At 37.2% G+C, this 15,960-nt stretch overlaps 1 long non-coding RNA gene and 1 pseudogene across 1 annotated transcript in view; both read right to left on the reverse strand.

Moving 5' to 3' along the window:
• Positions 1 to 5,347, reverse strand: part of LOC115421922 (uncharacterized) — a 23,677-nt gene extending 18,330 nt beyond the window's left edge. The window contains exons 1-2 of the long non-coding RNA XR_003935761.1: positions 5,335 to 5,347; positions 3,983 to 3,987 (exon numbers count right to left, since the gene is read on the reverse strand). This is a non-coding gene — a long non-coding RNA (uncharacterized LOC115421922). The remainder of the gene's footprint in view (positions 1 to 3,982; positions 3,988 to 5,334) is intronic.
• Positions 5,348 to 11,279: 5,932 nt separating this feature from the next.
• Positions 11,280 to 15,491, reverse strand: LOC115423156 (transcription cofactor vestigial-like protein 4; annotated as a pseudogene).
• Positions 15,492 to 15,960: the final 469 nt, after the last annotated feature.

Here is a 15,960-nt window from a genome sequence, read left to right on the forward strand (position 1 = left end):
AGAAGCACGTGATAAAACACATACACCAGATTATCTGCGTGCTAAATGAGTTAGATCATATGGATTCAGTCAAACATTTGACTTTTTAGCTTTTTATGTTTATGTTTGGCATGGTATGTTCAGTAAAGAGGGTGTCACATCAAAAATCATTCTACATGTAGAATCTTTATGTTAATGCTAATATGGTTAATGTTTATATTAACCTCCTGAGACCCAGCAATGCATATTTGTCATACCCTTCTGTAGGGGACAAGAGTTCCACAGCTTCATTCAAAAAAAAAAAAGGAGTTTAAATTAAAAAAAAAAAAAAAGAGAGAGAGAGAAAATGTATCTGGAAAAAACTGTTGCATTATGCTGTTTCCAATTAAAACAGTTTAATGTAAAAAAGCCCAAACTTTCCTTTGGAATTAATATTACTTAAAACCAGTAAAAATAGTTTCAAACCCTAAAGTTCTTTCTGTATAGCTGGAAAAAAAAGAGTTGAGTCACCATCCTATGACTCAATGGGTTTTATTTCCTTTTCTTAATATCCTGTTAAAAATTGGCTCTGATCAAAGATGTAATTAAAATTGATATTCTATAAATAAGACCCTGAAGTTGACTTAGAACTATCAAGTAGGTCTGACAATATGAGTGGAGGCACAGGAGTGAAGTTCCTGTGGTCTGTCAAACACATCCTCTGGCGGGGCCTAATGTGGCGTGTGACACGTCACACCCTATCACTCTGCCTTACAGATGACCAGCCGCTTACGTATGCCGCGTGCACCACTGGATCCCAAACCAGACACTGTCAGGTGTGATAACAGTTTGAGCACCAAACCCACTCTGAAGCCTTGCCCTCTCCCATTCCCCCACATTTCATTTGATGCTGCAGACGCACAGCTCACAGTCTGCTATGCACCACTGCAAGCATGTGCAGTGTCCTAAAGACACTTTTATTACTGGTTCACCTGCACATTCCCCCAGGCTGAGGACCAGAGATAACCCCACCGCTCTGCTCCCACGGACCAGCGAACCACTCTCCATCACTGGGGGGGTTTATAGAGATAAGGACTGCTGCTGATCCCAGCTCTTTGGAGGGAATCAAATACTTCTACATCTGCCGAGGTTCAGTGTCGGCATGGGTAGATAGTCAGAGACAATGGAGGATGCTTTACTTACATGCACCAAACATAAATTCTGTTATCCTACCAGACTATTATTTCACTGCATAAAAGCTCTGAGTAAGTTTTTGAGTCTGTTTGAGAGGATCTCTTTTCTAAAAATTGCACACTAAAGGCTTATAGTCTTTTTTTTTTTTCGGTTGCTCACTCTGACATTTGTGCCCCTTGGTCCCAAAATGTGCTGCTACATTTTGCATTGGAGGTAAATGTTCCTCCAGCACACACTCATTATTTCAATCCTCACAAGGCTGAGGACGGATGCAGCCTCTCTGACAGCATTTGATGCTCTCTTGCTCTTTCTTTCTCGTACCACTATTTCCTCTACTTAAAGGAGATCTTTGTATTTGAATAAAAAAAGGATATATTTCCCTTTGGGCTCTTCTATTTTAATCTAATTGCTATCAAAGCTAAGTAACGTGTGGTTGATGTTTAATCACATTAGGTAACTTTGTGATAGTGAAAATTACCCTGCTTGCTCACACATTGAAGTTAAAAGAGAATTCTGTAGAATGCCTGGTGGAAACCTTTCCATAATAATGATTTCATCATAACTGCATATATTTGCGACAGTTTTATTTTTGAAGGTAGATCCTTATAGATAGATTTTTAAAGTTACGATCAAGTGTAAGACTTTTTTTTTTTTTTTTGAGTTGTTTTCATTAATCCTTCACTTGCCCTAATGTTTGGGTTTTTTTTTTACTATAGTATAAATATGACAGTAGTAAATGACTAAACGAACATTAAGTGATGTGTAAGATCTCCATAACTGAAACCTCTTTATCATGTTCTTGCCTGTCTTGTCTAACCTGGTTGGCTTTTTTCTCACAGTGAACCTATGATCATTCCCCTTTTTTGCTCTGTTTGGTTTTCAACATGAAGGGAATGCTGGAGCAGATAATCATGCAGTCTACTGTATACTGAAGCCTGATAAAACAATGTGATGGTGGAAGGGAAGAAAATCAGCAAGGAGCAATTTTTCTGTGCTGGATTGTTCTCTTTGATCTGGGTGCAGTGAAAGGAGGGCATTATGTAACGTCTCAGCACACACATGGCCGACTGTGTGACTGCCAAACACCAGGGGGAGTGGTGTGGTGGTGGTTGTGGTGGTGATGGAGGGGTGCTGTGGCAAAGGGGAGGAGGTAGACAGACAAGGAGAATGGGAATGGGGCCATGGAAGACAGTGGTAGATGGACGTAAGAGGAAAAAACATCACTGCTCATATTGGTGTTAGACCACTTTCCTTATTAAGGCTGTTCAGTCAAGCAGCTGTAATGTAGGCCCTAACAAGCGTTTATAATGAGACATGAGAATGTCCCCTTAGTAATGGTTCAAACATTTATCTGCTGTTCAGTGCCCAAAACCCCCTGTCTTAATATGAATCCTTCCTGCTTGTAATTATATGGAGTTCTGATCATGTCCATAAAATATGATCTCTGGCTAACAAGAAGTAGTTAGTCTTTCATTGTATGTCCTAATTGGAAGCTATTCATTATCTGGGTTGGAAAAAACAAGACGGCGGCATAGTCGTGCAACTGTGCAGCAGATGGCCCTTTAAATCAATCATTTACAAATCAATCATTAATATATAACAATGTGAAATTTAAGCCAAGTGTATCAGTGGGAAATCGCCTGACTGGTGTCAGACACATACGGCCAAAAGGGGTGGACTGAATATGTGCAACAAAACAGGTCAAAGATGGGCAGCGTGGCAGCGGTGAGCAGCACTGAGCATCACTGGGACGTAAAGAGAAATGTATTATTAGGACCCTGCCAAATCAATGTAACGTGCATGCCACACAAGAAGACCTTATCCTTCTGTCTCAACTGATAGAAGGAGGAAATGAGGAAAAGACAAAAAGTGATGGTAGAGTGAGTTGGTGGTGGTGTGCAGCTGAAACTGATGTTGAAATGGCCTGACAGGGTCTGTTTCTGTTCATTGGAAGACTGTGATCCAGAGTGACCGTGTTGTCTTCCCCTTCCCTCCACAAAGGTTTATGCCATTGCCAGCAGTCTCACATGACACAATGAATGAGCCACAATTGCTTGAGCCAGAGACGCTCATCAGGTCAGTCTTAAAGTACATCCAACCTCGCGCTTTAATCCATACAACATTCAACAGTCATTTATGAGCAAATCGGCATCGGATCTCGATATTTCCCCCCTTGTTTGCGACCTATAGTAAGGCTGCGGCTGCATTTTAGAAAGACATGCTTGGTAATCGGGTGTGTTGGGCTGTCAGCTCAGGGTGCATGATCTTGCCAGCATGACTCAAGTCTGCCCGTGAGCTGCTTCCTGTGCCTGTGCATCTACTCCAGTTGCTTGTATGATTATTTTAGATCTTTTGCCCTAGGATGTGTGTGCATCCTCACAGCAGAGAGCCACAGAAATAAGAAAAAAAAAAAAAAAATGGAGGAGGGGGGAAATAGATAATGTTTCAAATAATCTACAGGCAATCATGCAAATTCCCCAGACATTGTGCACTCGGGGATGCTGTAGAAGTAGGGGTGCAGCCTCGCGTTCTATTCAGGCACAACAAATTTGGAATTATGCAAACGAAAGAATGAGATCTCTATCAGCTATTTGCAACAGGCTAACATGTAGGCAATATGTGAGCTAACATGTGTGATGCCGCAAAGGCCACTTTTCCCATTTAGCCTTGTAGTGAAATTATACATTTATCCAATTGGATTAATTATAACCCCATACCGGTTGTCGAGAGTGTGCAGTGTCGTTAGCGGTTGTCATTGGTTCACTCCATTTACGTAACGAGAGAGAGGAAAATGGAGAGAGGACAATGTTCAACATATGTGTGTCTTGACCGTGTCTGAAAGCAGCAGAGTCCATCCTATTACAGCAATAACAAGGAGGCAGCCACTGAGAGACCAGTCCTCCATTGCGAGCACAGATGTTCATGCTCCTTGTGGCCTTCACACACTGAAGGGGCCAAGCCAAATTTGGCCTGACCCTGATGTGTCATCTTGATTTAGACCATATTTTCACGTCGGTCACCAATGCGTCTTGATATCTACGTTCATGTTCGTGCCTGCGTATGTATCTGTAGTGGGGTTTTTTCCACGCAAGCAGGAGAATTGTGGATCTTTTCTCCCATAATCCCATGAGAGTAGGCTCCTTGGAAGGCATGGTGCTGCCGAAGCTGGAGCATTGTAGTTGGTGAATGGTTGGGTCTAATCTCGTGGAGGCAGTGGTCTGTTGGAGGGGCTTTTGAGCAGTTCTGAGCCTGAGGGGTGAGAGAAACAACAACAGCAACCACAACAACAAAAAAAAAAGATCTTTTCCTTTTTCTTGTAGTTTGAAGATCTGCCTTATGAATGGTGCTCGGCAAATTCAAATTAGGGAAATCAAAGTGGAGGTACTCGCATTAGCATTTCCATTCAGTCCTTCTAGATTCTTATTTCATCCTAAGATTTAATTATGGATATGCTAATACTACATAGTGTTTCCAATACATAAATACATCTTTAAATTAAAATAACAAAAAAACTGGGGCCATATTGGGTGACATCTAATACATATTCTGATCTCGGCGTGGTATAGACAGTCACCCTGCCATGTACGGTTTCACATCCCCAAAAAAGGCACAATGTTGAAAAGCTGCATCTATATCAATCTTCCCACAGTGGTGACGCTTATGTCTTTGTCTGATCTCCAGGGACTGAAGAATTTTGGGATGCTGGTATCATGGTATAACACCGCCATCTGGTGGAAGAATCAAAACCAGCATGATCCTTCTCCCCAAGAACCATCAGGCCCTTTATCCCATTTCCAGTATCTGCACACTGAGATACTTTCACTTTGAGGTCAACGCTTAAGTCTGAACTGAGTCATCATTTGCGATTTCCCCTGTTCCCACTTTAAATGTAACAGATTTTTCCAGCAACAATTATCCGGTCTTTAGTTGCCATGACACCAAATCAACCAAACAGGCCGGGGGAAGAGGCCAGCTGCCTGTCGAGAACATGACGACTTAGCCGTAAAATCTGTTAGGCAGCTGTTAAACAGAAATGGAAAAGTATTAAATATACAGCTGTTTGGGGACCACCTTGTCAACAGGCTTTTATTTTTAACTAGAAAAATATGTTTACCACAGGAACATCCAAATAACTGCACATGGGACAAAGATGAGCCAAGCCACCAGATAAAGATGTCTTACAGGGATAAGAGTGGAAGGATTACTTTATGTCTATTAAAAACCTCCTATGTTTGCATGTCTTAAGTGATTAGTTTGTTTTTTAGCTGATGGGGAGTTAAACAAAATCAATACTTTTCTCATTGTGCTGGAATGTCAATATGTTCCATGCAACACTGAGCATAGAAACACTGAAACGTCACACTAGATCAGGGGTCTCAAACATGCGGCCAAATGCCAAAGGTTCCAATCTGGCCCGTGGGATGTTTTTGCAAAGTCAAAAATTCCACAGTCTTGAATTGAATTAAGCAAAAAAAAAAAAAAAAAAAATTAGCTTGAATTAAGGAAAAAATGTTGAATTAAGCAAAAAAAAAAACAAAACTTCAGTTAAGTTAAAAAAAAAATCTTGAATTAAGCCAAAAAAAAATCTTAAATTTAGCCAAAAATCTTGAATTAAGCAAAAAATCTCAAATTAACAATTTCACATTTTTTTCTTTGTTTTAGTAAAAAAAAATAACATTAAATTATGAAAACATTCACATTTATAAGCTATCCTGTAACAATAAAACATGAATAACCTGAACAAATATGAACAACCTGAAATGTCTAAAGAAAATTAAGCACAAGTTTAACAATTTTCTCCCTGTTACTAAATGTTTAGAGTCTTTGTAGATCCGATACATAATGCACATGTAGAAATGATAAGTTGAAGTGTAATATTGTCAAAATTACACTTACTTTTCTTAAGAAATTTCAGTTTTTTCAGGTTATTCACATCTTTTTTGTTTGGATAGTTTATAAAAGTTATAGTTATAGTTTTCATAATTTAATTTTTTTTTTCTTTAGTCTAAAACAAAGACAAAAATTTGGAGTCGTCATTATTTATATGCTATTATGTTATTATTTTACTGGTCCGGCCCACTTCAGATCAAATTGGGCTGAATGTGGCCCCTGAAAGAAAATGAGTTTGCACTAGATTCTAGATAATATGTTTTTCTGCCGGTGCACAAAGTATTTGAAGGTGAACAGAAGCGGTATGATTATGAAGGTGCATTCAAACTGAAGGTTTTACAGTATAAACGATCAGTCCAATGCCTTTTATAAGATGGATAGGGTGGTATTTTAACCCATAAAGACCCAAACATCCACCATCTACCAAAATCATCTACTGATATAAACGGTTTAATCCCTGTTGATCCATAGATCCATGTAAAAAATTGGTGTCAGATACAGTTTTTCATCTTTTCATAGTCATCAGATATGACCCATTTGGACGTTCAGAGGCACCGTAGTGAACATTGAAACACCGTCATCTTCATTGTCATCATCAGAATCAGAATCAGATTTATTGCCAAGTAATTTTCCATTGCAAGGAATTTGTCTTGGTTCTGTTGGTGCAAACAGTTAAAAGAAGCAGATATCAAAATAAAATAAGAATATAGAAAAACAGAAGTGGTTGCCTTAAGAAGTGAAAAAGAGAAAAAGGTATTATGTACATATATACACTAACATATGTGCTGGAAACTGGAAACTTGATTCACCAGTAAAACCCATGGAGTTGAATCAATGACAGTGGATGGAGACACTTGGTTTATGTTCAGTTAATGATAGATTTTGATGAAAAAAGTCACTTTTTCTTCAGTTTTCTCTATTATTATAATAATCCTCAACTTTACTCTGAGCTTAAATGAACATCTACATGAATAGTAAATTAAATGCTGGAAAATACCTGATTTCATGCGGAAAAAAACACAAAATACAGAAGATAATGTTACAATAAATGGTGATAAATCACTTAAGGATGGTTAAATATAGAGAAAAATTCATTTTGGAACTGCGACAAATGTCCCACTGGGTCCTTATGGGTTAATTTTTTGTTGTGGTGATGACTGTCCAATGTGACCAAAGAATCAGAAAAAGTGAAAAGTGGTACACTAATCAGAGTATTCTTTATTATTATTATTATTATTATTATTATTATTATTATTATTATTATTATTATTATTATTATTGTTATTATCTTTGACAGAAGACTCTCCTTCTAAGACAGCTCAATCATCTCTGTAGTGTAATATTTAAGTATCTGATGAGCAACAGGCTTCAGTTAATATTTATCGGGCAAGTGACTATTTTTGGTAATTTCCGTATGCATTACCAGACAGTGACCAGGAACAATTACAGTGAGAACAGCCAAGCAACAATCGCAGGTCTACAGGGTCTGTACGGTCCACCTCTGCATGAACAGTGAGTGTACCTGCTTTGTTAGGTACCATGAAGTAATGGTACTAATGTAAGGAATGACGTTTTAAAGGGTAATGTGGATGTGGACAGGTGTCTGGATCAGCACTTAAGTTAGTCTAATGTTCTAAAAGTGATGTTTTAATGTTCTAAAATATATGTTCTTTTCACCGTACATGTGTTTTTATTACATTTTTAATATATACTTCTTTTTTTGCCACTTATGAGTAAGGATCCAAAAACGGTAACTTGATTAACCTTGATTTTCTACATGAAAATAAAATTGAAAAATTTCACAAAATACATCTTAGGTCCTCCAATAACACACTAAAGTTAACATTTTGAATTCCACAGTATTTCTATGAGTGACCTATAAAGGGTTAAGAAACAACTAGATTTACTCAAGGGATTTTAACCCATAAAGACCCAGTGCTATTTAAGTGGCAATTTTCATATCGATAAATTCTCTCTAACATTTCTTGAGCGGTTTCTCACCATTTACTATAAAATTATCTACTGTATTTTGCATTTTTCAGTGAAAATCAAATATTTTCCTATATTTAATTCTTTCAACATGGAGATGATCAGAAGAGTTCAGATTAAAGTTGAGGGTTATCATATCAAAAACAGATCAGAGATTATCAGCAGACATAACAGAATGTAAACACTGGTGTCTGCATCCACTGTCATGTGTTAGACTGCATTGGTTTTACTGGTGAATCAATGTTGCAGAAGTTGACTATATTTCCACATTGACTACAGAGCCTCAGAATGTCCAAATGGATCATATCTGATGACCACACTGTAAAAAAAAATCTGTAATTTAACAGAATTTTCAGTGTTTATTTTCCAGATTTTTCCTGTATTTTTAAGATACAGGAAAATATCAATGAAATGACAGAATTAGACTGATTTTACATGTCAAATGTAAAATAACACGAAAAAACTGTAACTGAATAACCAAAAAATTTCTATTTTTTAAAAGAATTGGGTTTTTTTTCACAGAAAAATACAGTGAAAATACATTTGCAAATGTATCGTAATTTCACAAATATTTCTTTTCTATTTATGAGATTAAACTGTTAAAGTTTAATACGAAAAAAAAATAATAATAATACGATAAAATTACTGACAATTAACCATAAAAGAAGTATTTGTTCTGTAAGTTTAACAAGACTTGTTTGTTAATTGACAAGTATCTTGTGTAATTATGAGAGGTTTCACAACAAAAATGTTGAATAGATTTTTGTGAATGTATACCATGTATAAGCACTGATAAACTGTCCAAATATAGTTTTTAATCAGTGGATTGTACAACTTAGTCTCATTGAAAATTATTTACATACATATTTATAAGTAATTTGATTGTGTTAATACAGGTAAATATTCTTTATTACCTCCGCCAAGGAGGTTATGTTTTTGCCAGGGTTTGTTTGTTTGTCTGTCCGTTAGTGTGCAACATAACTCAAAAAGTTATGGACAGATTTGGATGAAATTTTCAGGGTTTGTTGGAAATGGGATAAGGAAGAAATGATTAAATTTGTGCATGAAAACATGACAAAATGCATTTTACCTTAATTTTTTCAACATACTGATAGGTTTAGTGGTTCAGAAGCTATTACGCATCTTAGGTCAGTAGATAGTTTTGGTTGCCAGTGGTTGTTTGGGTCCTTGAGGGTTAAGAGAGGACTTATCATATCTGCAAATGTTAGAACTCTGAGATACTAAATGATATCTCTGTTGACTAAAAGATGTTTTTTTTGTGCCTTTGAATCAGAAAACCTGTTTTCCCCCCAAATCTGCATGAAAGCAGCAGATTTAACAGGTAAAAACAAAACATATGTACAAAGTAATGTATTCATTTTGTTTATTTGGAAGAAATTAAGTACAAAACAGTGGCATTTTCTTCCAGAGAAATAACAAAGTGAACAAATGTTTCTCCTTTTACTATATGACGTGGAACTTTCTGCAGTCTTTGAGATCCAGGTAGTCTAAATATAGTAATTAAATAACGATGGTCTAACACCCCAAACATATTACTGAAAATCTACTTGTATCAAACAAGCAGATCCCGTGATAATCCCTAAAGTCCGCTATGGTACACACAGAAACCTAAAACTCTTTAAACGGTTAGTACAGACGTCTATCTGACACTGCACCGAGAAAGTCTTTCACCAAAAGACTGTTGTGTTCCTGCACTTAACTAAATCAACTTACAACTGTGGGAAAATAATCAACTTTTAGAAAGATTAAAAAGCATGGTTAGAAGATAATGAACATCCATGATACATGAGTACACTATTCTTAACAGAAAAAAAATATCTATGATCATTCCGCGCGGCGCAATGCTAGTCTGAAATGAGTTAAAATAAATATAAGCACAAGATAGTGAATAACAACTTAGAATACAAATACAAATGTAGGTTCACAGACAAAAAACAATCTGGAGTTACCATCTCTCAATCAGTGTTGACCAACAGGTAATACTACTATAAGTAGAAATTAATTTAAAATAACTCACTTAAGGAAGATTTTTGCAGATTAAGATCACCATGATTAAGAGGTCATGAAAAAAGTGTAACAGATTTTGCATACAAAAATGGAGGTGGCTGAAAACTGTCAGGCAGTCGATTGGAATGTCATTTTCTGGTGAATTTGTTAAAAAAAAAATTCCTTATCGTTTCGTTTTAATTCAGAAGGATGCGACTGCTTTTACAGTTCACACAATGGATATTCCCTCGGCTGTTCTCAGAAGAAACAAGGATTCTTCTGTCGCTATGTTTGCAGAGTCAATGTGAAACTACTTACTGTTAAGAATAAATAAAGCTAATAGACTGCTACAGAGGTTAATATTGAGCTGTATTCAGTCACGTATTAAGCCCTGGCATCGACAGCTCCACAGAGTAACAAAGCAACGCAGCCCACGTCGCTGCATTCAGACAACCTGGCCAGAGGCTGTGTTTGTAGATGGATGCTAAGATAAACACCTACGTATAGTAATGAAAACCAGATACAAAAAATATATTGAGTACAACTGTACCAGCAGTGAGTATTTCTAAAATGTTACAGATAAAAATAAATTCTGAGTAAATAGATCGTATAGAATAAGGTTTGTAATAGAAACCAGCTATTTGAAACATGCTTTCTAGTTAGAGAGAGATATCTACTAGTGTTGATATTAGTCTACTACGCGATCAGCCTTGATGTTGGGAGTGGGTGAAATTAAGTTAATAGTGGGTTAAGTCCAGTTCAGAATGATTAGAAATGAGTGTTTTCCGAAAACAGGGGACCAGGGCCTGGATTGCAGTATCACAAATTCAAAACACAAGACACGCTCTTTAACACACATCCTCCAAATGAAACAGGTAACCTGCTATCTACAATGGTCAAAATGTAATAGTGCAGATCAGACCTGGCTGTCCTTTTCAAGTAATAGAGATTCCAAAGCAGTGTAACTTTAAAATGAAAACCATGAATGGTAGCGCTGAGCAAAGACTAGATCTATGGCTTGTATGTTGCAAAAGGCAGGGAATTTCTTTGGCTATTGAGGCATGTGAAAGGCATGTTAAAACAGAGCCTGAGCTCCCAGTAACTGATCACTCTGTCAATCTCATATCAAAGCAAAATAAAATCTATGATTGTACAGTTTTCACAACCAACATAGTCAACACTGCCACGATTCTTTTTCCTTTCTCTTCTCTTTTTGAATGAACAGGACTTTGTCAATTTTTACATACAAATCTGACAGGTTGTGAACCTTGAGGCTCACGAGGTGAACAGCCTGTGTGAGCACCATATGTCTTCGATTGTTCTTGGGTTAAGGAAATTGATGCTTGGCAAGAAATGACAGTGTGCAATCTCCACTCTCATATGAAATCACTAAAGTGATTGCAAGGTTGATCTGCTTTATGGATCTGCCTCTGGGGTTCGGTGACCGCCCGCCCTTCGCCTTGATCTGGAGCCAAGCGTTCTCCCAGTGCTTTAGCGAAGTGGTCGTCACTGAACCTGTGATGGACACCAGAGTTGGACTCTGGCTCTGACTTTTTGTAGTTTTTGCCCAGGCTGCGACGGAAGTGCTCCTCAATAACAGGGTCACAAACTGTGTTAGCTACAATACACAAAAGGAGACCAAACACATGGTTATTTAAAAGTATGCAAAATAACATTCAATGCATATTCACAGACATAAGCCACTCTACAACCCTAATGCACAGTCTCTTGTATATTTTTATATTTTATGTAGGAAATTAACAAAACCAATGCTTCATACATTTAGGTATTCAGTCTTTTGCTGTGACCATCAGTTAAAAAACATATACAGTGTTAGAAAGAACACTTAAAGCTCACCGTTGGCCTTCCTCTGATCTGCCAGTGGGGTCGGGGAGCACCCATTCATGTGGCAGTGTGAAAGGTTACAATTGCGATTGCTCGCTGGGGCACACGTAATTACAGAAGGACGATTCTGTAAATAAAATAGCATTGTTTTAGATTTTGAGGTCATATGAAAAGAATGAGGACTAAAATTAGTGAACCTTTGGCAAATGCAAATGTTGCCATGCACTGCTATGACACATTCAGCGGTATACTTCCACACACCAGGCTGCAGCACAGTTTGATTGTATCAACTCTCCCCATAGTAAACGTCTCTTACTGAGACAACGTTATGTTTGCTAGCAGGCTTGTTAAGGTGGTGAAAGTTGCTTTCAGCTGCTATTAAAGGTCTTTTAAGGTGATGTACCTGCTGACGTTCCATGACAGACCTCTCTCGGCCTCCGACATCGAGACTGCTTTTAGTCAGGGCCAGAGGCTGATCTACAGCGTAGCCTGAGATGGAAGCATACAGGTGGTTTCCATGGAGACCATTAGTGGAAGAAGTGATGTGATCGACAGGAATGTGATTGAAGCTCCAGTGTTCATTATGGTTTTCTCAACAGAGGGCCGGCCCCTTTAGAATTAACATAAATAAATATACAAAAAACCATGAGCTACAGGTTCATAGATACATGATTATCAATGTTCTCCAGAAGATGACACTGCTGTGCTGTACTACTGGGGTTTATAAACTTTTTATTTTGAAGAAAGAAAGAGAAATTTCTCATCTCCTCCAGACCAGTCGTGCAAAAATTACCAACAGCTGTGACACGTACATTTTTACTTATTTTTCTGCCGTCGCAACACTGCACCCGGCATCTGGAACAAACAGTCCCAACTGAGAAAAAGAATAGTCTTCAGACCCTTCACTTGCATCAAAGAATTATACACTAGATAATCTTTTTCAGATTTAAAATACAAACAATAAGTTGTGCATGTCTCACACACACAGTCTATCTTTGGTAAAGATAGGGGGCACCTTCAGCCCATCTGCCCCCTTTCACATATGTCACACACTCATCTGCATCATAGTCCATTAGCATTACCGTAGCTGGGCTAGCAGGTTTATTTTGGTATGTTTCTAAAGCTAAATAAAAAAGTGATATCTCATTTTATTTATTGATAGCCTGGTACAAATATAACTTAATTCACTGCTGATCGACACTTACAATTGAGTGGCAAACAGCCTGCTCATTTTGGTCATGTGGTCCTCATCGGAGCTGATTCGCTCTTCCATTTGTTCTTCTCCATATTTCCGTTTGCTTGGACAGTGCGATGGAGGCCCAGTTACATTGGACACAGCAGTGGGCAGGGAGGCTGTCCTGGACTCATCTGGAAGAAAGGATTCCACAGCGCAAGTTATTCATTTAAGTTCAGAAATAACCCAAGTTTCACCGCATTATTACCAAAAATATTACTCACGTCATGAACAACTGTTAGCAACAACAAATTACCAACCTGTGATTTATTGGTTAGCTTTTAGTCCATTATAATTTTACTACAATTTCCTGCTACAAATAACGACTTTTGCGAGGACATGACAAATTACTAACCATAATTTAAAGAGAATAATACAAGAGAAAAAGGAGCATTTGAGTCAAATCAAGCAAAAGTGAACATCAGTGTCAAAAATTTAAGTTTCACCTGTCATTTCTCAAATAGGCTCATTTTTTAGCTTAAGAACACTATTTTATGGAACTGTTCACAAAATTCAGTATCACTAGTGGAAAAAAAGATATAACTGATTATGTAAAGTTATACTTCTGACATATATGTAAATGCACTAGTATTAACTTTAATAATATTTTTTTTCTTGCATGTATAAGTGATATTTTAAGTCTGAATCTGTAGGAACTAATTATTCAAAAATACAAGAACATAAAAAGGTTTTTTCACAATCCAATAATTGTCAAATATCCTCTGATATTAGTTGTATATATCACTTCAGTGTAATATGTATGTTAAATAAAAGTTTATTAGCATATTTGTAGTGTTCTAGTTCCCGCAAAGTCCTTTATGACAACTGAACACAAGTGACAAACTGTCCCCGTGTCACAACATATTTGTGTTCATAAAACTTATCATTTAAACTTTTTTATCCAATACTGATCAAATAGCAGTTTAACATCATAGCTAAAGCCCTATGTTTCATTTAGTGTCAATTTCATACGAGAACAGCATCTTTTCTACATTTGCGAAAAAGTGAGAAAAAAAAAGTTCATTTTGAGTCCCCATGTCACCCAGGAGTAATTTCTGTATTTTTACCCCCAATTTTTTAATGTAAATGCAACATGCATCATGTAACAGTACTATTGAGACCTATTCATACATGTATCTAAACATGGAGATAAGCTTTTAGTTTTTCGACACATAACTTATTGAACATAAATGTGTCCCAGTGTCACCGCTTGATCTAGCTCATTTATAACATATTACTGATATGGGACTCTCAAAGACCTTTAATGATCAAACACAATTAATATATCAATCCAGTCTAAATATATCACTGATGAAAAAAGTCTTAACACAGTGTCAGCTGATGCATCCTGGTTGGTAATGTTTGCTCTACTAGTTTAGAGTCACAAACTATTTTCTACAGGTAGAAAGATTTTTTAACATAATGTATAGTGAATAAAACACTAACGAATCTAAGTTATTGTATCGGTATTGTTGCATTAGATAGGTGTCATCTCAATACAGTAGTGCATCAATCTCACCCAGCTCTCACTCACATTCACTTTTAGGCATCTAAGGGTATCTGCTTAATTTATGCTGCTGGTATGAAACGTTTACAACATGTAGTGTGGATTACACTACAACAAGTCTAAAAGCCATAATAACCTTCAAAACTACCTTCATAGTGCAATCTCCCGATGTTATTGTTCATCTTGTCCAGGAACTGAGAGTTCAACAGGTCCATTCTAGTGACTAGCATTACACGAACGGGCTTATTGCTAACATTGATGTTAGCAAAGTTATGCTAGCAAAGAAGTCACAAACTTTGATCCTGAAAAAATGGAAGAAAAGCAGAAGAAAGTTAAATGGTTTGCGCAATAAAAACATCGCCGTCTCTTTGTGTACAGCAGTTTGATGGAAATGCCCTGTGTTCAACTTCAGTTTAAGTGCTCAAACCATCGGTAAGCGCTACGCTGATGTTAGCAATGCTAGCTACTTTAAGCTAGGTTACATTAAGCTAATGCTCCACCAACTTCGTTTAGCTAGTAATACTACACGAGGAACCATAACTGGTTAATTAGTACGGATTAGTACGGAACAATAAAGCAAACTAACTACTCGTGTCATAATTAGCCGTCAAATTAGCACGGGATATCTAAAACGCGTTAGCTAACTTTTGACGCTATGACCTAAGCTCAGGTTAGCCGCGACAGCTAACGTGTAGCTTTAGCAAATAACTTTGTAGTTAGCGCGAGTTAGCTTACTTCCAGGTAACAAATCAACTAATAAAACTGAGTAAAATGTGAACCGAACCGCAACAACAATTGAACTTACAGTCGGGTTAGATTCCGTGGATTTATTTCCAACAACAATAACTACAGTCTAGGAAATTTCACCTGAAACAATCTTAAGTTAATTTACCTCCGACAAAATTAGCTTAGAGCCAGAATAACATCACAGTTAGCGTTAGCTCAACTCGCCTAAGCTCTGCGTCTGCGCACCGATCCGACGCACTGCTCTGCAGACAAAGATTGATGCGTGGGCCTAGTGGAGGACGAAGCGGACACTGAAGCTCCCGTGGATCTGTCAGGCAACAAAACCTGCGTCAACTTGTGTCGAACTTAAGTTTGGTTCAAGGGCCACCTTCAACCCAATTTATCTCAAGAGGCCCAGGCCAGTAAAATATTAGCATAAAGATCTAAGTAATGACAGCTCCAAATGTGTGTGTTTACTTTAGTGTCAAAAAAGTCAACTTTAATGATGAAAATAGCTACATTTACAGGATATCCTTTTACAAAACATGTGAATAACCTGAACAACCTAAAATTAGTGAAGTAAAAAATAAGTGTAATTTTAACAATATTA

The sequence above is a fragment of the Sphaeramia orbicularis genome, chromosome 7 (assembly GCF_902148855.1).
Source record: "Sphaeramia orbicularis chromosome 7, fSphaOr1.1, whole genome shotgun sequence".
In the NCBI taxonomy this organism is placed as follows: Eukaryota; Metazoa; Chordata; class Actinopteri; order Kurtiformes; family Apogonidae; genus Sphaeramia; species Sphaeramia orbicularis.